The sequence below is a fragment of the Bubalus kerabau genome, chromosome 10, assembly GCF_029407905.1.
Source record: "Bubalus kerabau isolate K-KA32 ecotype Philippines breed swamp buffalo chromosome 10, PCC_UOA_SB_1v2, whole genome shotgun sequence".
Taxonomy (NCBI): domain Eukaryota; kingdom Metazoa; phylum Chordata; class Mammalia; order Artiodactyla; family Bovidae; genus Bubalus; species Bubalus kerabau.
The window spans coordinates 53890904-53917187 of NC_073633.1; the positions used below are offsets into that span (position 1 = coordinate 53890904).

Sequence of the window (26284 nt, forward strand, 5' to 3'; positions counted from 1 at the left end):
ACCAGTAACAGGCTGTCTGAATGCACTGTGCCCCCTCCTCACAGTGGAGTGATGCGTCACTGAGTAAGAAGGAACTAAATCTTGTTGACCTGGGAATATAGTCAACACATGTGCTTGTGCTCAGTTGCTCAGTCATATCCGACTCTTCATGACCGTATAGACTGTAGTCCGCCACACTCCTCAGTCCATGGGGTTCTCCAAGCAAGAATACTGGAGTGGGTTGCCATTTCTAGTTCCGGGGGACCGTCCCAACCCAGGGATCAAACCTGGGTCTCCTGCATTGCAGGTGGACTCTTTACCATCTGAGCCACCAGGGAAGCCCCCTTGTTAGTTCTATGACCTGCACAAATGCCTAACTTCCACGGACCTCAGTTTCCCCATCTACAAAATGAAGGTGAGACTGGGGATGTCTAGAATCTCCCTGACCCTTCCATTATGTGAAACCTTGTAAGACTCAGTGCTGACGAGGTTCCAGGTCCCCTTGAGTCCAGGGTTCTCAGCACTGAAGACATGGCCCTTGTGGCATCTTTAGTTAGAAGTGTGCCTGAGCAGACTCAAACCTTTGCCTGGTAAGTCCTGTGCCCTTGGCTGGTGAGTTCCCATGATGAAGCTGTGTCCTTTGAAAGAGTATTTTCTAGCCTAGATCCAGAGCCTTTTCTTCCACTAGTATTTTGATGTCACAACTTACTACTCTGAAAAATCATAAGGTGTTTTTATTTAATAATTAGTAGAATAGCTAAGAACATGGGCTTTGCAGTAAGGCATATTTGAGCTCAACCTGCAGCATTGCTAACTATGCAGCTGTGGGCAAGTTATTTAACCTCCTGAATTCAGATTTCTTATCTAGAAAATGGTGATCACAATATCTCAGAGGGCTCTGATGAGGATTAGATATTATGCATATAAATAGAGGCTTTGGTTCCTGGAACACAGTAGGTACTCCATAAACGTTAGCTAGAAATCAGTAAATTCTGGTCCCCTAGGGGACAGATGCCAAGTGAAAATGTGGAGTTGGATGGCTGAGGCTTCCTGGGGTCTGGGAAGGTGCAGTTGGGCTCAGGAGATGTTTGCTCTTTTTTGGGTGTGAATGAAGTGGTTGATAATGGTGACAAATGCAAACATTAAAACTTTATGTCAGAGTTTATTACGGGACGTTTTGATCACAGTGAAATACTAGTTCCTGAGAACCATTTGTACATTATTAATCCTGGCTCACATTCTTAAAGGAAAAAATGAACCATCATTTTTTTTTCTTTGTTTAATTCTTGTGTGAACCCGTCTCTCTTCTCTTTCCTCCTTCCTCCTGTTCCTAGTATAGTAGCTACTCCTGGTCTCTGGTGACAAATCAGACCTGCTAATCTTTATTAAGAACCTTCTTTGGCTGCTGCCTGTGCTAAGAGCAGGGGGCAGCAAAGAAGGTTAGTGAGAAGCAGCTCTGTGCTTAAAGAGCTTACTGTCCACTGGGTCAGACTAGGGGGCAGCTCTCCACAATAGAAGGCAGAATGTGAGCAGGGTGCTGTGGGGGCAGATGGGACCCCTTAGAAGACAGCTTCTAACAGGACACAGCAGGCAAGGTTCCCAGAGGAGGCTTGGGAACTGAGCCTAAGAAGAAAGGGTGGCACAGGCTGGGGAATGGTCCAGAGCAAAGAACAAAGCTGAGAGAGTAGGCAGTGTACCTTTTATTAATACATGGTGAGTTGCCTTGGAAGATGAGAGTTACCATGTCTGTGTAGAGTCATGGTCAGGATGGAGATGCTGCCCAGCCTTAAATGAAGTGAAGTAAAGTCGCTCAGTCATGTCCGACTCTTTGCGACCCCATGGACTATTGCCTACCAGGCTCCTCTGTCCATGGGATTTTCCAGGCAATAGTACTGGAGTGGATTGCCATTCCTTCTCCAGCGGATCTTCCCCACCCAGGGATTGAACCCAGGTCTCCCGCATTGTAGACAGACGCTTTACTGTCTGAGCCACTAGGGAAGCCCAACCTTACCTGCCTGTAAAGATTTCCTGGTTCGGCTTCACATTCTCACTCCTCTCACTTCTTGTTCCAGACGGTTCTAGAAGATGGATTTGAAGAGATAGCGAGGGCCAGGTTAAGAAGAGCCTTGAACGTCATTCAGAGTTTGGACTTGATTTGTCCTAGATCCCAGGGAAGCAGGCAGTATTTTTAACTACCTCTTTTCGTGCAGACATAGAAGACGTACATGGCAAATGATATGTGAATGGTTCCAGGTTAGGGATTCCTCATGGGAAGTCTGGGAGAGATAGGGGTCCACAAAGACTTCACTGGGGGTCTTCAAACTGTGTTAGATGTTTCAAAAAATCTAAATCACATTCTGCATTTATCCTTCCTAAGTTTGCAACTAGTTTATCTAGCCCTTACTTTGGTCTCTGTTAACTTTGGAACTGTGTTAACATGGTGTGGCAGCTTGTAAGGTAAGGCCACACCATGCAGTGGTTAAAAGCTGGAGTTTGGAGACAGAGCTGAGTTTCAGACATATTCCACCACCTTCCAGCTGCACGATCTCAAGCAAATTACTTCTGTGTGACTTTATTCCCTGCATGTAAAAAGGGAAAAACAGTAGTGCCCAGCTCAGAGAGTCATGGAGAGGATTCTGTGAGAGAATGCATGTGCAGGGCCTGACATAAAGAATTTTTTTTTTCTCTCTTTCTAAGCTCAAAAACTGTTATTCATATTAATCTGTCTCATGGAAAGATAATTATATATGACAATCCATAATTTGTCTAGTAGCAAAACTCAAGGGAAATAAAAGTAACAAAGGAGGGTGGAAGGTGAAAAGCCTGGAAAGCTTCTCAAAGGGCTTGTTTGGACACAGCCTCTAGAGCAGAGAGCAAAGATGTAGCTTTTCTGAGCTCCCCGGTTTAGGATGGAGGCTCCTTAGAGGACTCTCATACTCAGGCTCACACTGGAGCATGATTTATCCTGGAAATGGTTCTAACGGAAAATAATAGAAAATTACTCGCCAGGAGAAGAATCAAGGGAGAGTGTGTATTTACTTTGGGCGATTTTCCCATTGCACGGGGTTAGCCTGCCAGGAAGTTAAAAATAGTGGTGATAAGCAGTCTGCGAATTGGTCCCTCTTGGGGTGGCAAGGATCAACAGAAAGTGGACTTTTTCCTCGGGGCTCCTGAGAGCTCCACTGTACCCCGCTCCAAGTCTGTTTCAAGAGCCCCTCTTGCAGCTTCTGTTGGCTGATCTCCTGCCATGTGCAGACCCTGCCCGGCTTCCCCTGCCTGTCTTATCAATTCCTTGGACTAGTTCTCGGCAGCCTATGTTAAACCAGCCCATTCTGGATGGCCTCATGCTTTAAATATGCTATTTATACCCAGTAATTTATGTTTTCATGATGTTTCATGTAGCAGCTGGTCTTTGTGCCACTGTAATAAGGGGATAATGAAATACATGGTATTTATATGGGTGGCTGTAGCGTTTGGTGTTTTGTGTATGGATTGCTATTGTAGGAAGCATGTCAAATTGCAAAGGGTCTTTTTTTCCCCTTAAAGATAAGCCCGAGCATGTTAAATATTCATCTGCCATGTAAGAAAACGACGCCATCTTTTCGTTTCCTTCATCCTTATTTTCTCATGGAAATATATTCAGATGTCTGTGATATGTATTGTTCTCGTAAAAAGCTCCTCCTTGCAACTGGTCCCCCGAGCAAAGCATGAAAAAATCTTCATCAACAGCTATTCCAAAATAGGCTGATGTGCATGACCTTCAGCCTGGAGGGTCATATCTAAATACCACCATGTACTTGCAAAGCAGAAATAGAGACACAGACATAGAGAATGTTTGTGGGGGGAGGAGGATAGATTGGAGACTGGGATTGACATATATACACCATTGATACTATGTATACAATATATAACTAATAAGAACCTACAGTATAGCACAGGGAACTCAGTGCTCTGTGGTGACCAAAATGAAAAGGAAATCCAAAAAAGAGGGGACAGATGTACTCGTATAGCTGATTCACTTTGCTGTACAGCAGAAATTAACACAGTGTTGTAAAGCAACTACACCCCAATGGAAATTAATAAGAAAAATAAACTAGAGGGCTGGGATGGGGTAGGAGGGGGGAGGAGGTTCAAGAAGGAGGGACATATGTATACCCATGGCTGATTCATGTTGATATATGGCAGAAACCAACACAATCATCCCCCAATTAAAAATAAATTAATTAAAAGAAAACCACCACCACAGAGCACACTGGAGAACTTGGCTCCCAAATTCTTCGAACGTGGCAAACTCGTGACTTTGAGCCGTGGGTAAGGTGTTGAGGATCTGTGACCACAAGAACTTTTGCCCTTTCAAGGGTATCTTCCCACTCCCCTGCTGCCTTAATTCTCAAAGCTGATCCTTGGTATCTTAGGTTTCATTGTTTGGCTGAACTGCAGAGACTGTGAGGACCTGCCCAGGCCTCTCTCCTGAAGATGATACAAACCTAAGGCTTTCAATCAGGGCCACCTGGAGAAGTGGGGTGGGGAGGCTGCCGATGGAGTGAGCCGTGTGCTGTGGGTCCCCTCCCCTCTGCTGGACATCTTAGTCAAGTGGCCCTAGCAAGTCTGTGAAAATAAAAAAGTGGGAAGATTGAGTGGGGCCCAGGGATCCTGGATCCCACAGACCTGAGCCATCTGTTCTTCTCTCCTAAATTTACCTCCATACCACCCAGAACTGTGTTTCTCAAAGTGTCAGCCTGGACCAGCAGCAGCAGCAGCACCTGAGTGTTTATTTGAAATGCAAATTGAGACCTATCGAAGTCTGAGGGTGGGGCCTACAGTCTGGCTTCTCAGCCCCTCCAGGTGATTTTGATGCCTGCTTCTGGTAAAGAGGCGATTGTCCATCTCATCAGAATCACCTGCACCTCAAAAAATAACCAAGGCTCCACAGCCCACATCCCCGTGTGCTCATCACTGGGTGGAGGACCAAGAGGACACGAGAGAAGCACAGACCTGCTCTCTGCCCTGAAGGAGTGTGCTGGTTGCCAGCCGGTTCGGCCTTGCAGCATCCTGATGACCAGAGCCCCTGTGAGCCAGTGAGTTACCAGGTCCTGGTGTCTGTGAAAAGGACAGGCTCTTGAGTCGGACCAAAAGGGGTTCAAAGCCTCTCCTTGCCAGTCACCAGCTGAATAACCTAAGCAAACTGTGCAGCCTAGGTCTACTACGAGGAGTGAAAAATAGTGATATCGCGTGTGTGCCTAGTAAACTTTTTTTTTTCAAAAATGAAGGATGAGAGTGTGAAACCAAAGGCAGGTCTCTGGGGCCCCAGTGGTACTTCCTGTGGCTTGCATTAAAATTTGACCATATGGTTCCAGTTTACCTATGCAAGCATGAACAAGTGTTTCCCTCACTCCTGTCAAAGCTACTGTTGCTTTAGAGCGATAACTGTGGCTTACATTGTGCGAATCCTTTCAGGGAGCCTGGCTGTGTGCAGGGGACTAGACGTGTATTCTCTTACATTTTCATATCACCCTTCTTACATAGAGAAGGGTGGGAGGCACAATAATGACCCCCTGACAATGTTTACCTCCCAGTCCTCTGAACACGTGAGTACATTACTTCACAGATGTAGTAAGTTAAGGACCTTGAAGGGGGAGTTCTCCTGGATAATGTGGGTGGGCCCAGTGTAATCACATGAATCTTGTAAGAAGGAGGCAAGAGGTCAGAGTTAGAGAAGGAGACTGATGTTGGAGTTAGAGGGGAGGGGTGAGGAGACAGAGCATGCCCAAACACATGAGAGCTGCTGCTGCTGTGAAGTCGCTTCAGTCGTGTCCGACTCTGTGCGACCCCATAGACAGCAGCCCACCAGGCTCCCCCGTCCCTGGGATTCTCCTGGCAAGAACACTGGAGTGGGTTGCCATTTCCTTCTCCAATGCATGAAAGTGGAAAGTGAAAACTGAAAGCGAAGTCGCTCAGTCGTGTCCGACTCCTAGCGACCCCATGGACTGCAGCCTACCAGGCTCCTCTGTCCATGGGATTTTCCAGGCAAGAGTACTGGAGTGGGGTGCCATTGCCTTCTCCGAACATGAGAGGGAGGGAGGCAAAAATTTGAAGATGCTATACTGTTGGCTTTGAAGATGACAGGAGCGGCTGTGAGGCGCACACTGCAGGTGGCCTCTTAGAAGCTGGAAAAGGGAAGAAAATGAACTGTCCCCAGTGCTTCCAGAAGGAACACAACCTGTCAACGCCTTGCTTTGAGGACTTCTGAGCTCCAGAACTGTAAGTGATACATTTATTATGTTATTTAAGCCACTAAGTTTGTGGTCGTTTGTTCCAGCAGCCATGCGAAAAATAATGTAGGAAATAATAATGTAGGAAGTCTCACTACTGTGAGCATTTGACAGATGAGGAAACTGGGGATCAGAAAGACAAAGCAGCTATCCCGGGGTCACTCAGCCAGGGAAGTGGTACACTGGGGCATCATGCCGAAATCAGGCTCCAGAGCCCATGCTTGCTGCCCTCATGATACACACTGCCTCTGCAGGAGGGGGCCTCTGGTACAGTCTGACTGCCTTCTGGGCCCTCTTTTCTATTCACTTGCTTAGTAGAGTCGGCAGGAAGGTCCACAGCAGACAACGCTGGGGTGAAATGAGAGGAATTTTTCTTCCCAAGTATGTTTTACCGTGAATGTGAGCCATCTCTCTTTTCTAAGGTGGTTTTAAAGGAAGGCAGATTCTTGCCGTGGTGTGGAGAGGAAAACAGGAAGAGGCTTTAGCATCCAGTGCAGATCTCTCAGATGATTCAAAAAAGAGCTCCCCCAAAGTGCCTTTTCATGAAAATGGGGGCAGGGGAATATAACATTTAAGAAACACTGAAGTGAAGAAAGCCTTGTAAGACTGGAGCAAGCCTCTGTGGTATAGTTCACAGCTGAAGTGTGTTGTTCATCTCCCAGATGGAGGAGGGGCGGAGGGAAGACGCTGCCTGTCCTCTCACTTAGTGAGTTTATCCTCTGGGATCAAAGACTCAGGAGCCTGGAGAAGAGGCAGCAAAACTGCCGACCACGAGAGCCGCTCTGGTTGGAGGATCCTCTGGGGGAGGATGCCAAGAATAGAAGCATCGTCAGGACCCTGAAGACCCAAGCTCCAGACTGAATTTTTTTTTAATATATATATATATTTCAATTTATTTATTTTAATTGGAGGACAGTCACTTCACAACACTGTGGTGGCCCCTGCCACACGTAATGTTCTTAATATCAAAGGCAAGCGAGAGGCTGAAGGAAGCCCAGACTGTGTTTGAAGCTGTGAACAGGATGCAGGAGGGAAAAGGCCAGAATGGCAGTGGCTCAGGTAGAGGCAGTCAACACTGGCTGGCCAGCCTATGCTGGCAGCTGCGGGACCTAGTTCCTGGAGGCAGGCCAGCTCCTTCTTTAAGGGCCTTTTCACACCTTTCCCTCAGGGAAGAACCAGCGGGATGGAGCCATAGGGAGGCACAGAGAAGAATGGGGCTTGGGAGGAGAAAGAAACCAGTGAATGAGGTGGACAGGAAAGAAATGGCTAGTTACAGAGGCTAACTCTGAGGCAGGTTCCATGCTAGATATCACATAAATTCTCTCGTGTAGGCAGTCAGAGATGCTGAGGTGGGTGTTACACCGTTTTGTAGAATGAGGCTCACAGAGGTTCATTCATTTGCCCAATCCCAGCGAGTCCATGCCAGAACCAGGAGTGAAACTTGGTTTTGGTTTTGAGCCCAGTGTATTTTCCACCACACTGCGTTGACTCCTGGGGGGAATCATAAAATGCCTCATGAGTTATTTAATGACTTGGAAAGCCGTTCAAGAGATATAGCTAAGTGGATAAAGCAGGTTATGTGATCCAGCTCTTATTAACACACATTTATCCTATAAAGATCGAGAATGCATATATAACACACCTTAATGTCGTCAAGTGGATACCTCAGAGTGTTGAAGTTGGGGGGTGATTTGTTAAAATTCTTCTTGCTGAGTCTATATTTTACAAATTTTATATGGTAAACATTTAATGTATTGATAAATACTAACAGCTCTGAGCTTCAGTTGAAAGAATTTGGTCTGAGCAAAGATTTCCAAGTATTTTAGAGGTGCCTGAAAGGGGGTGGCCTTTGGGGAATTTCCAAGTGTATCAGAAGAGCAAGAGCACATGTCTAGAAGCAGGACATGTTAGGACTATTTTTGTGTCTGTGTGACTGTGCAGGAAACAAGGGATCACATGCGGCTGTAATAATATGTAATATGTATGTGTAGACAATACTGGGATTGAGTTTGGATTATGGAATTAGTGCCACCTTGGAGGGCCTTGAATGCCAGGTTAAGATTTGAAATGCTTTGCTAAAAGTAACAGTTAAACGGTGGCAAGGAATTAAGTGGGGACTTGGTTTTGCAGGTTGCTTTTTTGGTAGAGCAACCCTGGGGAGAGTCCACTGATCCCAGCTCTGCTGGCTCTGGGTTTTGGCACACTATCACCACCTAGTGGTTGCACAGCCAAATTGTAGGGCTAGTGGTCTCCATTGTAGAAAAACTGCGTCAAAAGCCAAAAATCCTAGGCAAGGTTTCTATATCTCCAAAAAATTCCAGAGGTTTATAAATATCTGTATAAGGCATGGAATATTTTAGTCTTAACCTGGGTATCTTTAATGATGTGGACACTGCTTCTTTGAGTAATTCAAAATTGTTCAAACCCAGCAGATAAAGAACATTTATATCCTCTGGAATATACGAGTATCTGGGTTCAGCTGGAAGTTGAGAGCACTTGATAGTTTTGAGACTTGTTATGAAGAATAAAAAACTTTAATTCCTACCAGGTTGACATTTAAGAGACTTAACTGCTGAGTACCAAATGAACAGTGATTTTTACGGAAGCCTTCATTTCAGCTGATTCCACTGCCTGATTAGATGTCATTGCCACAAGGACTGGATTTTGAACAGAAGAAGAGTTGGAGATGTAGCCGATGTAGTGATTTTTTTTTTTTTTTAATCACTATAACCAATTTGAGACATCTTCTGGCAATAGGACTTTTTCACTCTCTGTTGTAATTCTAAGGAGGGCTGAGCTGAAGGAGTGAGCATAGCTCGGCTCAGATAGTTGTTGTTTCAGTAAGGATGTTAGGGAAGGTGGTTGGGGAGGAATACATATGATCAAGAAGACGTAGTAAGGAAAAAAGTCTTAAAAAAAAAAAAAAAAAAAGACAACCGTGTTAGCTTTTAGCCGGCAGAGTAGCTGTGGATAAGTGCGTACAGAATCTGTCTGCTTTCCACGGAGCCCTCTCTGTGTTGGGATGAGTGCTTTGCAGAGTCCTGAGGTCTGGGTGCTAGCTCTGGCTCCACCCCTAATTAGCTCTGTACCTGGGCAAGATCACGAGTTCCTTAGCTGTAAAGCGAGCTTTTTTAACCCATCTCTCTCTCTTTTTTAATCTCATATAGTGCTGCTGTGAAGTTCAGTCAAACAACTCTTATAAAGTGATATAATAGTTATCAGGGATGTGCAGTTTCTTTGAAAAGTCCAAATGCTATGTACAGTTTACCTCTGATTCCCTCCCCATTCCTCTTCCTTTCTGCTGCTCCTGCTCCCAATCTGTGTCAGTTCTTATTTCTGCTTCTGGCCCCAGCCCTTTTCTCTAGTCAGATTCAGAAGATGGACAGGGGAACATTATTCTGGCCTTCCAAGTAGTCTTATTTCACCTCTTGTCCACCAGTGCCTGGTCATGTGGTGTGTATCTAGTAGAAACTGGCCAGTTTATCAGGTCAGTATCAACCTTTTGTCTCTCTTCATCAGCTTCCTCAGTAACTTCTTAAAGGAAACGGTTCTTTAAAAAGGTTGGTAGGGCCTCGCCCTTACTTAGCTCTAACCAGGCAGCCTGCCTTTGGTCTGTCTGACATATTGGAGTTTGGAATGGGATTTCTTTGGGGTAAAGATTTTTTGGAAAAAGGAGTCTGAAAATATCAGCATTGGCCTTGGTCTGAGATAAAGACCTTGGATCATAAGAAAGAGATAAAGGGCTAGACTCTGAAGAGGTGGAACAGCTATAAAATGCCACAGTGCTTTGGGAATAAAGAGCGGACCTGGGTAGATGCAGCTACTTTAGAACGGTTGAAGGTGGGGCTGTCATTCCAGCAAGAAATAACCCCAAAGGATGCAGGCTGGAGTTGTGTGTACGATCAGTGTTTCAGTTGATGGTCTTTTTCTAAAGTTGGTGAAAAACTGATTTCTGTCACGGGGTCCTCAGTGTGATGTTAACCTGGGGATGCTCCTCTCCAGGTTGGAGCAGCAGGAAGGTGAAAAGAATGAAACTGCGTTCTTCCTACAAAACACAAATGCTGTGTTCACAATGACAGCAGTTGATTCTTTGGGGTTTGAGAGTAGAGCCCCGGAAGAGACACAGGATGCCTACCTCGAAGTAGGAGCTTCGGGAATGGGGTAGGTTGTACTGGGTGCAGGGTGGCTGGGGGCAGGACACCTAGTCGGGCTGGGGAAAGATTCTCTGTTTTAAAACAGCACTGTATTCATTGGTACACATGGGCCCTTGGAATTGAGCGGGACTTCTTTGAGGAGCTCTTCTGTTGTTTGCAACAGTCTAATTTTTCTGTTATACCTCCATACTTCTCTTTTAATAATTTAAAAATCAAAAGGTGCAGCTTTTAGATCTTTTGAGCTCTTAAAATGGGAACCTTCTTTAGAAACTGCAGATCTGGGGCAGAGGAATAAGTATTCCTTTAGGCCTGATGGATTCAGAATTTGGGATTGCTGTGTCAGAGGTGGAGCAAAAGTGGTTCCAGCTCTGCTTAGGAGGAGAGAGCTGTCCAGCGCAAGTTCACAGGAGCAAGGGGCTTGGAGGTATTTGAGAGAGTGCCAGGTAATGTCATCATCACAAATCCTTCTTGCCTTTTCAGTAAAGGCTTCTGTTGTTGTTCTTGATAAAAAAGAATGATACCTAATTGTTCAGGAAAAAGCAAACATTTTTCCTTTTATTCTAATGGTCCTCCATCCCCCGTTTCTCCCTAATTAGTCTGAAAGAGAGCAGCTTTACCACAGGAAAATTAGTAGGCTGCCAATTTTGGGGTTTGAGGACTACCGAAAGACAGTAAATACGGGAAATACCTTTAAAAGTGCTGATGAAACCTTTTCCTCAAAGTCAGAAAAAAGCACACACGAATACATTAGTTAAGAATGGACTCCCCACATGTTTTTGATCTGAGAAGTCACTGAATCACCTGGCTAAACGTTGGCTGTTCCAAGGATAGACACACTGCAGTAAGAGATGAAGTCTTCAATTGTGAAAGCTTATCGGGGTTTTCCCTTGTTGTTTATTTTGGACAGACATGTGATTAAATTATCCAGAGGTTTATTGAGCCCGGCCTCAGTAATCTGACTAATTTAGATCAAATTAGTCTTTGTTACCTTGGGCAAGTCACGTGATTTCAGCCAAGCCTTAGCTTCTCCATGTGAATCAGGGAGATAACAGCCTCTCTTTGGAAGGGAACAGTACGTAAAGAGCTTAGGGCAATCCTTTGCCTATGAAACGCTCTCTGAAGGATGTTGGGTATGATGGTCGGCAGGCTATGCATTGGTTCGAGATGAGAAGGTGACACCAGATTTCCTGCAAGAATTCTGTGTAAGTCATCTTTGCTCCAGAGCAAACCTGCAGCTCAAATTTCTCTCCTCCCTAACCAGCTACCATTGATTATTTAGCTCAACGTGTACCAACATCTCCACACATCTGGACTCAATTTTCTCTCTTCCCTCCACATCCCCGCTGCTCTGGGAGGAAGTATTGAGCACAAATTGTTCTTACTTTGAAGGTTAGGCTCATGTCTGAGTGTTAATTGCTGGTGCTTTCTTGCCTTGTCTAACTGTCAGTTTCTAGAACCTTCCACATGCTCTGCCCTGAGGCCTTGATGATTTTTGGAATGATGACTTGCCCTTGAAAAGATCATAGTAGATCTGACTTAACCTGGTGTGAACTGGAACATGAATGCTCTTGGTTTCTCCTCCAGGACCTAGGACCCTGGCCTGCTTAATTCCCATGTAACCTTCTACGCTTTGGTAAACTGATACTGAAACGACCGATGTGTACAAGCATAGACACACAAAGATCCAGATACCTGCAGAAGAGGAAGCAGAATTTGGTAGCCCCTCCCCCGCCCATCCCTCCACCCCCCACCCCCCGCCCTGGTAATAGATAGAAAGAAGTCATCATGCGTAACTATATTGGATGTGATTCTTTGGCTACCTGCAGCCATTGACATTGTTTCACTGATGTGTTGACTTACCTGGGCTACATCAGGTCTCAGCAGCTTGTGAGCTGTTCTTCTGCGTGCAGTGAGTGACACACAGATTAGAAGACCTGTTCCAACCCTATTAAATGGAGCATAAGACAGTTCTACATTCTGCCAGATTCCTCAGTGATCATGGGCTTTTGTCTCATTTTATATTGAAGAAGTATAATGAGGATTGAGTAGCTAGAAACTGGCCACAAAGTAGCTTGTATGCAGCTGAAGGAGCACTGGATTGTGTGTCTGGAGACCTTGTTAGTGGTCTCAACTTGTGACTAACTGAGACTATGGATAAAACACTTAACCTTCGTCTTGGACTTTGGCTTCTGTAGCTCTTGCCTGGAAAACCCCATGGACGGAGGAGCCTGGTAGGCTGCAGTCCATGGGGTCGCTAGGAGTCGGACACGACTGAGCGCCTTCCCTTTCACTTTTCACTTTCATGCATTGGAGAAGGAAATGGCAACCCACTCCAGTGTTCTTGCCTGGAGAATCCCAGGGACGGGCGAGCCTGGTGGGCTGCCGTCTGTGGGATCACACAGAGTCAGACACGACTGAGGCGACTTAGCAGCAGCAGCAGCTCTGAGATGAGGCTGCTGGTCTTGGTGAGCCAGCCCTTGAATTCTAATAATTTATAAAAAATTAATTTGAAATGTCAGGGCTAAAAGAACCCTGGATTGCTCTCACCTTGCCCTGATGTTGCTCAGGTTTGGTGGGGTCCCTTACCAAGACCATTGCTTGTGAGCTTGGTGTGGAAGTGCCCTTATGACTTGAGCAGCAGAAATGCCGCTGCCGGAAGGATCTCCCTCATGAACGGTCCGACACCCGTAACTGGTCTTCTGGGTGTAGCCTGACAGGGCTTTTGCCAAGACTGGTTTCTATAAAAATACAGGTGAATGTGTTTCTTTTTTTGGGGATTACCATTTTTTTCACTTCATTTGGTATAAACACCAAAGTTGGCTGTTAGAAATTATCACCATTGTAATGTGACCTAGAACCAGAGAGTCCACAAGGTGGTCACCGAACACATCTTTCTCTGGGTCTTCTGATGACCCAGGGCACATTGACATGGGGAAAACTACATGTCCCTTTCAGAGCAAGTTCATTCAAGCTATAGAACCGTTGTTACACTGCAGAATATTGGCATGTGCATATATGACAGGGGAAAAATACATGTCCATTTCAGAACAAGTTCATTATAGTTATAGAAACTCATTATTACACTGTAGAATATATTTAAAACCATCATTAATTTCTTATTCTAGGCAAAATATTTCCATATTTTGCAATAGAAAGCAATAAAATATCCTAGAAATGGCATTTTAGTATATGTATAAATTTCTATTTTGTATCTATGTTCAACCTTTTATGTTAAATATTAGAGCTTATCCATTTCCCATATGATTAAAAGTAGTTCAAAAACATAATTTTCAGTGGCTGTTTATATCATCTGTAATAATTTCATAATTCATTATAACTGTTGCCACAATGTATCAAAACAACTTTTTAATTTAGACCTGGCGAGGTTTTTGTTCTAAAGTGGCCTCTGTAGGTAGGAAGACCAATGGTCTTTAGAATAATAGATTCAAGTTCATGTTGATTGTGAGAAGAAATTGCAGGTAATTAACATCTTAAAATTTTCTGTTCTAGCCACAATCTAAGATGTTTAAAAATTCAAAGAATTCATAAGAACTTCTTTTGAAGATTCTATTCTTGTCCTTACGTGTGACTAAACACAATAAGAGTCGAAACAATGAAACATGAAGGAAAGATAGGAAGGAATGAAAAGTGACATTAATGGAACACAGACTATGTAGAGGCACATACGTCATTTCATAAAGTTGTCACGACCAGTGAGATAAATGGTACCTTACTTCAAAGAAGACAAAACAGCTCAGAAAGGTTTTGCACTGGCCCAGGTTTATCCAGCTGGAAAATGGCAAAAGCAGCGTTTGAACCTAGGTCTATCAATCCAAAATAACAAATTCTCAGGATGTCCTTGGCAGTCCAGTGGTTAAGACTCCGTGCTTCCACGGCAGGGGATGTGGGTTTGATCCCTGGTTTGGGAACTTAAGATTCCACATGCCAGACAGGGTGACCAAACCACCCCTGCCCCAGAAAACAAACCAAAACCCCCTATAAAGAAAGAAAATACCAAATTCTCCTAAAATGTATCAGTTTTAAAGCCTGGCTTGAAGTAATTGCTACCTGCTTTGGGGCCCCACATCACTGAAAATCTGTTGGAGAAACTCAGAAAGACAACCCCTGCTCTTGAGTATTCTTGGTTCCTGAGACCCACTGGGACCTGGGAGGGTGGGGTTCACATGGGATCCAAGTAGATGCTCAAGTTCCAGCATCTCCCCTCCTTTAGCTTCAATCGGAGCAACCCAGCTTTTCCTAGTATTGCAGACCTGGCTTCTGAGTCAGATGTCCCGCTCCCTGCCCCCCTCCACACTTGTGCAGCTGGACCCTCCTCAAAGTAGCAGAATTCCTGCCCTGGTGTTGGACAAGGATATGATTAGCTTTTCAAGCGAACTTGGCTTGAAGCAGATCTGTGCTCCCCCAGTGCAAAGTGGGCATGTTAAAGTGGTACATCCCCTGAAACATCTTCCCCAGCTTTCTGATGGAAACTCCCTTCATTGAACAGATTATTGGTTGGGACTCAGTGAAAAAATTTTCTCTTTGTACTAACTCTGGATTTGTGACTTTCATATCTTCATTGATGAAGACAGTTGTCTTCCTAACCCCCTAAAAGTTCCCACTCAGAGATTTGTCTGTCTTGGCTATGATCAGTCATGATGGCTCTGAAGTAGCATGCAGTTCTAAAATGCTTCTCTTGCCACTGTTTCTTATCACCTCTGCGGTGTACTTACTCCTCCATTTATTCATCAAGCAGGTACTGAAGGCCACCTCAGGACCAGGCCTGGAGCCTGACTGCCTCCTCACCACTGTCTCTCTTCTTACCATTTGCAGAATGCGGTTTTACGAGGGATTTTTTTTTTTTTAACCTTTATTGAAAATACTAATAAGAATAAACTTATTTACTGAGTATTAAAGTTCAATAGTAAGATGCCATAGTGTGAAATGTTTCAACATTAAAACAACAGTGCTGTGAAAATAAATTTTAACATAACATGAACTTGTAAATTATGAAAAAATAAAAGCATCTTTCTCACTTCAGTTACTTTACATATGTTACCTTAGGCTAAAAACCTAGCAAGCTAATAGCTATAAACAGAGAACAGCTTTTACTAGTATCGGTAATTAGAGGCAGGTTTATGCAGCTTTGCTGTTTTTTGTTTGTTTTAACTTGGTCTTGTCAATTCTTGTCTTAGTGTTCTCTGTCAGTACCATGAAAGCTTATGTGGTATGTTGCTTTAAGTTTGTATAAAACTCTCCCATTTAAAAAATCCATCACAACAGCTTTTGAGGCAGGTACATACTAGTGTTCCCACTTCACAGACAAGGAAACTGAGGTCACTTCGCCGGTGGCCAGAGAAGGGAATGAATCATTTTCTCAGGGTCTGATACATCCTAGTTTGATTTTTCAGAATTGGATAGGAATGGTGTTTGTTGTTGTTGGGGTTTACGTGTCCCCGGAGCCTCACAAATGAAAATCTCAGTAAACAAGTATTCCCGCTTGAATGCACACATGTTTTTCATTTACAGTAGAGAGCTGAACCTCAAAAAGTGAATTTGGTGATAGCTAGTATTCTTTGTGGACAACTGCCCAAACTAGTGAAATATACATAATATGTCATTGCCACTGTCCGTTCAAAATGCGGTGTGATTGATGTGAAAGTACATGATTACCCTCAGTCAGTATGTTGCCGGAATGTATGAATGCAACACTGAGGGGTATTTTGAAACACAATGTGAGGTTTCCTGATTGGAAATGTTCTTGAACTAAAATATCCTCAGTGAAAAGCTTTTTTTGTGGTTACAAAAAAAGATCAGCATCTCTCAGGTTACCCGATTTGCTAATTACTTAGAATTCAGATCAGGTATTTGTGGTGAAATTAGTATGCAAAAACCATCAGTTTTTGACAAGGACTTCTGATGGAAGAAAGAGAGAGCTGTAGGTGATAACATGGTAAGAAAAAAATGGGGAGTAGATTTTCAGGATTAAATTTTGTCGTCTAGGTTAGATGATGGCTTAATGTTTTAATCATTGTTTACCAGAGTAGATGGATGCATAAGAAATGCAAAGCCATTTCTTTATGAGAAGGGTCTCAAAGGCTGGGACTTTACCTTCAAAAAGACTGGTAACTGAAACTCTTAATATGGGATGAGTTACCCCCTTGCATTTCATGTAGGGGAATTTGCCAGAGCTGGTTATTTTCTAATTAACAAAGGGTAGGAGGTTGTTCTTAAGATATTGACTCAGAGGCCCTGCTTTGTCTATATCGATTTCTATATATATCTCCTGTCTGTATATTTATATGTGAGTTATTCTGTTTACTGAAGTCTAGTTCTCAAATGACTGAGGCTGAATCCAAGGGAAAAGCCTATGACATTTGGGTCATGTGCTTCCCTTTGTAGCCTCTGTCCTTGGCTACAGGTGCTAATAAAAATGTGAGTGCAATATTAACGGTGTACTTTTTTCTTGTGGTCCTCACTGCTCCATCACTGGTCCCATCCTTTAAATACAAGAGACTTTTTGCTTCAGAATGACTCATTCCTAAAAAGGAATGGAGCTCTTTTATTCTCAAGTCTTTCATCAAATACTGTTTTACCTGACATGACAGTTCTTGCAATTACCCAGATGGTGAGCTGTTTCTTAGCTTCTTGGAGCTTCAGTTACTACATCTGTAAACTGGGTAGTGAGGGGAAGGGGAATAATGGCGCCAACCTCAAAGGATTAGATGAGAAGTGAATCAGTGATATTTGCAAAGCACTAGAAAGGTGGTTGGTATTAATACATAGCAAGGGCCCAAAGAGTGTTGATTCAAAAAAGGCAAAGATTGCTGTGCAGAAAGTAATGAGCTTCCTACCTATGTAGACATAGAGTAGGTTAAAATAATGTGCCTGTGAGCAATATCATCTACCCTGGAGAGGGAATGGAAGGTTAATATCCGAAGAATGCTCCAGCTTGCCCATCCTCCACCGGTTCTCCATAGTTGAGAAGGCAGGACTTAGAAAAACATCCTGGCTGATTTCCAGGAGAGATGACCCCGCCAGGGAGGAGACTGTCAGACTTTCCTTTAAGCCACGTCAGATGAGCACATATTCCCCTGCTGTCTGGAGGAGCGGAAAACTCGGCACGGTCACCGCAGGCACTCTGCAGATCACGTCTGTCAGGATAGAAGTGCTCATCCCCACTCTGGATGAGGGCCAGGCCTCCTAGTCTGCCATGTGATCAGCACTCCATTGGAGGTAGTGGTCCTGCACCCTCTCTTGAAAGGGAATTGGGGAAGTTCTCCTACGCATCCACTTGCAGCTGGAGTTGGGCCTTGGCACACTGTCTCATGGATAGTCAGTGGCTCTCATGCTCTCCAGAGGTTGGGATTTGGCTTCAACCAAGGAACATACACATACCTCCGAGGCCTGACGTTGTGGCTCTCTGCAACTCTGTGGATTATGGGATTTTACTGACATGGGTCTGCAGCGTGTGCTGGTTAGCTGGTGCAGCTTTCATTTTTATCCATCCATCCTTGCATGCGTGCATTTACCCATCCATTTATTCAACAGTCCTATAGTGATAGCCTACTTTGTGGCAGTTGCTAGTCTCGGGCTAGTCACCATAAACACTAGTGGGACAGATCCATGTAAGATGAATCACAAGGATTCTATTTCAGCTGTGTAAGCCAGTTACTTTTCATAGTGCCTGGCTCCTGAGGGTGGGTGTGTCTCTTAAATCTTGGCTATTTGAGAACAATTGGATAAGTGTTATAATCAAGCTGCCTGCAAGGTGCTCTGAGAACCAAATATATGGTATTTGTATAGCACAAATACCTGATTCTGCCCAGTATTTAACTTTACACTTTGGTTTCATATTCACGGTTTTATTTGTTCTACTCAATAACTCTTAGATTAAAAGGTGTTTTTTTCCTTGATAGATGAAATACCAAGAGCTAACTGAGCTCTCCAGTATCAGACAGTGTTGGTTCCTGTGACCAGGATGACCTGTCTCTTGTTTGAAGTTCCTTTTTTGCATTCATGGCATTGCTTATATCAGACTAAAGAGCTATTTTCTCCCCCAGGAGGTGGTAAGACCCAATGTTTCCAGTGATATCATCTGTTCCCATTTGGCCAAAGTACTTGGGTTTGGTCATTTATTAATCCCATAAACATACTGAGTGCCTTCCATGTGCCAGGAGCTAACCTAAGTCTTGTGTTTTAAGATTTACTCCATGTACCAACGTGGGGTTTTTGTGTGTGGGTTTTTTTGGGGGGGGTTTCCTGAAGGTGGAAAAAGAATCAATTATATTCTGCCTTGAAAATGTTAATTAATTGATCTTATTGACATATAGTTGATTTACAATATTACAATGTTGTGTTCATTTCTACTGTACAGAAATGATTGACTTAAACATTACTTTGAAAATGTATTAGTCGTACTGTTGCTGGGGTGATTGAGAAGGGACTTGGGGCTCTGACAGTCCCCAGGTTCTTCAATAAGAACACCCTTCTTCCCATTCATTCCAGAAGATAGAGGGTGTTGAGCCGAATCTGTGCAAGTTGTGGTTTACATTCTGGAAGATCATTTTCAAAAGCAAAGCCTTGTTAGGGGTGACTACTCAGTCACAGACATGGTGATTTACAACAAGCTTATTAAGCTCTCTCCACTCAGCTTTCTCATAATCTGTAAAGTGGAGGGGTCTAGAGGAGTCTCCAGCTCCAAGGGCCATTATAGTTCCAAGCCTTGGCTATATTTCATGGTCCTAACCTAGAGGATGGCGCATAGAATGCCATCGTTCCCAAAATTTTCCTCCTTCCCGAACTGCCTGTACCTCCTAAGGTCTCAGGCTTCCTGTTTGCTTTTCACTCCCACAGATTCCTGCTGGGTTGTTCTCTGGCGCCATCTCTCCCTGTCTCTGGGGAACATAATAGACAAGACTCCATGGAGCAGCCTCTTCCATGAGCTAATTTATGACTCATGTGCTGTAGGGGTTCAGGCCTCTTGGGGGAGAAGGGAGACTTCCCTTTGTTTCTTCCTTTTGCTTATAAGAAACAACTCAAGGAACCTACTGTCTCTGGCAGACTTCTCTTCTACACAATATTGGAGCCTTTGCAAAAATTACAAAATAGCAACAACAAAAAAACTAGAATTATCCTAAACATGGTAACAAGAACAGCTATGTAAATATGTTAATACCTCTCTTGTGACTACCCCCCTCTTTCTTTTTTATATCCTTTTTGCTTTGCTTTATACTCTTAAAAAAAAGTGACAAGCAACTGGCTTGTCACCCAATAAAGAGTAGGAACAGCCCTTGACTTTGAGCAGCTCATGAGATTTTTCATCTGCAAAAGTTTTAGGGAATTTCTTCCAGAAAAGTCATGTGGCGGGTAAATGGTTGCAGCTGGATTAACACCCTGCCTATTGGATTCTGAGGCATCAGTGGCATCTGTCTCTCTCTAATTGATCCCATTTTCCAGAACACAAAGCTTGGAAGACACACTTGCCCGTTCCTGCCTTGAAAATGCTAGGGTCACCCTTTACCTCGAGTGTGAGGAGGAGAAAGTCACTCTTTTGAGGTGTCGGAATCTCTGGAACTGTACCAAGTGATTGACCACATTTGCTGTATGTAGACGTCTCATCAGCCTTTGTCAAGTTTCTGCTGTGGTTGGATAATTAACGTTATTGGAGGAAACAATGAATTTTTTCCCCCTCTTACAGCTGACTACAGAGTTTGTCAAGCATCACACACAAGTGTATTTTGCTCTATCTTTCCCATTTGAATGATGTCTATTGCCCAAGAGCCTGAGGTTGTAACTCTCCAAACAGCCAGAATCCATTTAAAGAGGAAAAACCAAGCAACTGTTCTAGCTTTGCTCTTTAACTTTTCTCCCTTCTTTCTTTTATTACAATGGAAGCACTTTTGGTGCCTTAAATTGAATTTGGCTGTGTTTACAGTTTACATGCCTAAAGAGGTGTTGGTTCCAATATTGTGAACCAGGAAAATGATAATGTCTGTATCAATGATTAGCCCAAAGATCTTGCCCCAGTTGACATCCCCTCCATAACGGAGGAAGCAGAACCATCATTTTTCATGTTTCTCAGTTCACTCTTTACTGTTGGACCAGTGTGTATCTTCAGCTGGAATACATGGCAGACATAATGAATGACATAACCAATGACATTTCCCTGCAGGAGACACACCCACGTGGAGGCATAGATAAAGTGGTAATTTTAGCTCCCGCATCCCTGTATTCTTTCTCATTTGAGAATCCATATCAGAATATAGGGCTGCAAGAGGAGCTTTATTAAGTGATAGCCTTTAGTCCCTTTAATTTTTGTAGGAAACCTTAATTGAATGAAAACTTGAGAAGGTGTCCTGTTCTTAGCTACAAATAGTGGATGACACATCTGGAATGACAGGTCATCTAGAGTCACTGAGAAATATTTCTTTCCATTCCAGAGATTTTCCACTGACCTCTTCCCCAGAAGTTCGGTTGGTAATGGAGCACTGTAGCTTAGTTTCTTAGTAATGGTATTTTTCACTTTGAAAACCAGGGCATAAAAAAGCTTATGGGCCTAAGAGAGCAGCCAGCCTGGTATATATTATTTTAGCGATATATTAGTACCTGGCAGATGGCCTCAAGGAAGTTTGGTGTAAGCATCAAGTCAGTTTATCTGTGGATCCTTCCTGTGTTGGCCTAGGTACTGCATGAATGTGTACTCAGTCATGTCCAACTCTTTGCGACCCCGTGGACTGTAGTCTGCCGGCTCCTCTGTCTATGGAATTTTTCAGGCAATAATACTGGAGTGGGTTACCAATTCTTCCTCCAGGGGAAGCAATTACCAGGTGACACAGTGGTAAAGAATCTGCCTGCCAATGCAGGAGACACAAGAGACTTGGATTCTATCCCTGCGTCAGGAAGATCCGCTGAGTGTAATGGCTGAGAATGGCTCTCTAGCCTGGGCTTCCATGTCATTGTGTATCCTTGCATAACTCTCTGCTCCTAAGGGTTCTGAGCAATTGAAGAGGGAGCCCATGCATGAAACTCATGATCCAGAATACACAAGGTCATTACCAATGCATATAGCCATAGAGAAGAGTCATGGTGTTTTAGAGCCAAAAGAAAATTTAGAGCATGTCATGCCCAAATCCCTTCATGCAAATCAATTAACAAAAATTATATTGCCAAACATTCACATCTATGCCCTGTAATTAGTAACTGGAGTTTGAGGTACTCAACAAGGTAATAAAGCCCATTAACAGCCATCAGACCCATGGAGTCTCTTTGGCACAGCTAGTGGGTTAGCAGCTGCTCGCTGGATGAAGTGGTTGAAAGGAAGAAAATACTATCTCTCTGGGTGTGTTGGGCCCCATCCAGCCTGGGCCCGTCACACCCACATGTCCTTTCCTGGTAAGAATCAGCAGAATTTCCCTCATTTGTCTAGAGGTTGGGGAAGGATCAAAATCTTGAGAGACAAACCATCCCATCCCACTTAAGGAGTATACAGGGTAAGCTTATTGGAACAGAATATTAACCAGAAATGAGTTTATCATGTGATTTTCCCTGGTTCAAGGACAAACTGCTGGATTTGGTAGTAAGACCCAGCCAGCTTGCCCTTCCAGAATCCTTTCCCACCCTACATGCCTGCTTCAGGCTGCAGGACTTCTTGTGGATCTTCCAGCCTTCTCTGCCCGCTCATGACGATCTTTCTGATGGAACTCTGTTAGGAAGCTTTTCCTCCCATAGTTGACTTGGCTTACTTCTGTTCCTCCTTGAAAGGCCAGTCCAGCTGTGGTTTGTCTTCCCCTAAAATGTCAAGAACATGGACGACTCCTCTGTCTGAAGTGCTTTGCCCATACCCGCCTTGTTGTTGTTGTTTAGTGGCTTAAGTCACGTCCGATTCTTTTGAAACCCCATGGGCGGTAGCCCACCAGGCTCCTCTCTCCATAGGATTCCCTGGGCAAGAATACTGGAGTGGGTAACCATTTCCTTTTCCAGGGGAATCTTTCTGACCCAGGGATTGAACCCAGGTCTCCTGCATTGGCAGGCAGATTCTTTACCACTGAGCCACTTGGGAAGCCCTGTTACCTCCCCTGACTGTCGCCCATTATCCTGTAGTTGATTGTTCTGAATTGATTGTTCATTTGTTAGTGCTTGAATGTTAGAATCTTTTTCTTCTCCTAGCTTAACCTAGAAAGGCATGTAGTTCCCTAAGAAATACCTATGAATGTGCAGGAGGACAGATGGATAAACACAGGAACTGCTTTCCTGGTTTATCTTTTCTATAAATGTAAACTCTGTAAGAGCAGTGAAGTCTGTCTGGTTTGTTCAGTGCTAAATGGCCCAGCTTCTCCAATAGTAGTTAGCACATAGTAGATCTGAATACATATTTGTTGAATGAATGAAACACAATGGAATTTTTTTTGCAAAATTTAAACTGAAAAGATAGTAGATTTCTGTTCAAAAGTATGATCGATTTAGAAGAAAATGTTAGACCTATAGTGATTCTTTTTTTCACAGTGGGTTCATGTCTTTGTCATCTTTCTCAAGGACTGGCACTTGCTTCTGGTAGCTTCTGTCGTTCATAGTTGGGCAGGAGCTTATCTGTTTCTCCATGGTCGGAACTGGGGAATCTTTGAGGGAAGGGGAGTTAGGGTCACAGACTTTAGAAAAATGCCCATTTAAAAGATGTTTATAAAAACTTTATATTGAATTATAGTTGATTAACAATGTTGTATGAGTTTCAGGTGTGCAGCAAAGTGATTCAGTTATACATATACATGTATCTATTCTTCTTCAAATCTTTTCCTGTTTAGGTTATTACAGAGTACTGAGCAGAGTTCTTGGTGCTACTCGAAGGTCTTTGTTGATTATCTGTTTTAAATATAGCAGTGCATACCTGTCAATCCCAAGCTCCCCAAAAGGTTAATTTAAAATGTGTTTATAACACTGACTTCTCTACCACAGCCTTTCCTGGTTTCATTCCCTACTGGGACATTTGAGGGAGGGGACAGCAAGTATGTGCAGTTGTGTTTAGTTTAGGTATAGAGGAGAGAAGCTACTGAGTTGCAGAAAGTGTTTGAAATAACACTAGGTTTTTCCCCAAGCTACTATGACTGACAGCTTGATGGAGAAAGATGAACAGCTATTTTCACCACCTCTAAAGCAAACTGGGCCTTCTTTACAACATGAACATGGCAAGTGGCAAGACAAGTCAAAGTGTTAGTTGCTCATTCGTGTCCGACTGTTTGCAACCCCTGGACTGTAGACTGCCAGGTTCCTCTGTCCATGGGATTCTCCAGGCAAGAATACTGGAGTGGGTTGCTGTTTCTTTATCCAGGAAATCTTCCCCATCCAGGGATGAAACCCAGGTCTCCTACATCACAGACAGATTCTTTATTGTCTGAGCCACCAGGGAAGCCCAACCATCTGCCAATAGAAGACACACAGACTGGAGGGCAGTATCCTGTTTTGTTGGTTGATTTTTGCCTTGCACCGATCATAGCGCTCTGCTTACACTAAGCTATGAATAAATAGGTGTTGTATTTAAAGGAAATGTTTGTTTCATCATCAAAAAGGGTATTGTACGTCAGATCTTTAAAACTTTCCATTTAAAAATGAAAATGATTTTGCCTAGGAAAGGGAATATTCAGTTTAAGGTGTCACAGATCTCTAGTGGCAAAATCAGGTATGTAGTACTTAGGGCTTCACTGATGGCTCAGCAGTAAAGAATCCACCTGCAATCCAGGAGATGCAGATTTGATCCCTGCGTGGGGAAGATCCCCTGGAGGAGGGCACGGCAACCCACTCAATTATTCTTGCCTTGAAGAATCCCATGGACAGAGGAGGAGCCTGGCTGGCTACAGTCCATAGGGTTGCAAAGAGTCAGACATGATTAAGCAACTTAACTCAGCACGCACGCACACACACACACACACACACATGCAATACTGCTAAGAGTCAGGCACGACTGAAGCAACTTAACACACACACACACAGTACTTATCCTGCGGGATTTAACTGGTAGTGTACTTGGATTGGCAGGTGTGAGATGTGTAGTAATGGGATGCTCTGTATTTTTTAATCCAGGAGTGGTTTGCTACTTTTCATTTACGTACTAAACTTATTTTGGTATCCAAATATTATGACTTGATAATGATTAGGAGCATTGTTCCATATCAGTCTTCCCCAAAGAAAGCAGGAGGCATTAATGAACACAAGGGAAATGTTTATGTATTCATTTATCCCATTTGACAATGACTTACTAGGTCTACAACACTGTCTTTGGTGTCTAGTGAAAGAGCACTGAATCAGGGGTGTAGAGTTCAGAGTGTAGTCCTGACTCAGGCTTAACTACTGTGCATCTTAACCAACTTGGAGTTTGGTGTTTTCTTGTCAACATCAGACTTGTCGACATCACAGAATGCTGAGAGTTTCACCTCATGTGTTGTCAATTGGTATTAACTGCCTACAGTCCTGGGTTGAAAAGAAATCTGAGTCCACATTTGGGTGTGGAGTAAATGAATGCTATCCATGATTGGCCGGTGATGTCTGCTGTGGACAGTGGGTAGGAAGTTACAGCATGTGTGCAAATTGTCGTTCTGGGTCATGTAATCTGTCAAGTTCTAATGCCTCTATATTGTGTCTCCATAAGGTTGTCCTTGCCTTCCAAGAACTAAAAACCTCTGCAGATAAGTATAGTTGTTTAGTTTAATTGAAATGAAAACCACCAAAGGGCACCTGAAACAATGTAATGATTACAAATTCCTACTTAAAAGTATAAAAATGACAGTTTTTTTTTTTTTTTTAACAAGCACATTTTTTTTTTCTTTCTTCAGACCATTGGCCTTAAATAGAACAAAAGAAAGTGTAGTTTGCCCTGGCCAATCCTGTTTCCATGTGTTTTGCTGAAGAGTATTGAAACTAATCCAAATGCATCAGTAGAATTCTTCCTGAGTTACTGTTTACCCTAAATGAAAGTTTAGTCATCTCTGCGTCATTTCAGTGAAAACCTTGAATCTTTAAATAAGTCACATGAAGTTTAAAAATATAAGCAAGAACCTTTTGTATATTTTGGTCTAGGAAACAGATTTTAACTCTAATTTGAAAGTGTGTTTCATTAAAGCTGTTTTCTTTTGACTGTAGGTTTAAATTAAGGTTGTTATACATAATAGTGTTAGCATGGACAGGGCTGAAGAAGGTCATTAAATATGGACCGAATTTGAGATGATCTGTTTTATGTACATGCTCTCCATGTGTGTTCATCTCTGTGCAAGTAGCTCTAAAAGGATTATTTTTTTAATTTTAAAAATTTATTTTTAATTGTAGGATAATTGCTTTACAATATAGGCTTGATTTCTTTTTGGAAGCCTGGGGTCTTCTGCTGTCATTTAGATGTTTCTCTGTAGGAGTTGTTCCATATTTTGATGAGTTTTTGATGTATTTGTGGGGAGCCAGGCAATCTCCCCATCTTACTCTTCTGCCATCTTCTTCCACTCTCCAAAAGAATTATTTTAAATTGTACATCCCATTTAGAAGATGAGCAGTTGATATAGTTAAGCTTTAAAAGCCCAAGCAGGATCAATCATGAGGCTGGTAAATACTTCACAACTGATTTTCTAATAGTGTATTTCTCATACTTCTAAGAAATATAGTAGAATGCCCACCACCAGGTGTGGCTTATTGCTACATAAATTGTAGACTGCCATATGATTTCTCCAAAAATGTAAACTTTAGAGTTAATTTAGAAGGAAGATTTAGTCCTGTTCCTTCACACAAAAAGTTTTACCATGTATGATGCTTCTAAACTCTTCAAAACCAGTGATGGTCATCTTAAAAGCCATGTAATGTTGGCATTAGAAGGACTGTCTTGATTCTTGTCTCTTGGTTTCCTGC

At 43.2% G+C, this 26284-nt stretch overlaps 1 protein-coding gene across 7 annotated transcripts in view; it reads left to right on the plus strand.

Moving 5' to 3' along the window:
• The window catches only part of RORA (RAR related orphan receptor A), an 816521-nt gene that overhangs the window by 54847 nt on the left and 735390 nt on the right, over window positions 1-26284 (plus strand). Inside the window, exons 1-3 of one of the 7 annotated variants that reach the window (XM_055537762.1) lie at window positions 4186-5057; window positions 5506-5567; window positions 6099-6240. The exons of 3 other annotated variants lie outside the window; for them this stretch is intronic. The gene's annotated coding sequence lies outside the window, so the exon portion shown is untranslated. Of the gene's footprint in view, window positions 1-4185; window positions 5058-5505; window positions 5568-5634; window positions 6241-26284 lie in introns of those variants that run through there. 3 more of the 7 variants (XM_055537760.1, XM_055537764.1, XM_055537761.1) reach the window with 3 other exon arrangements.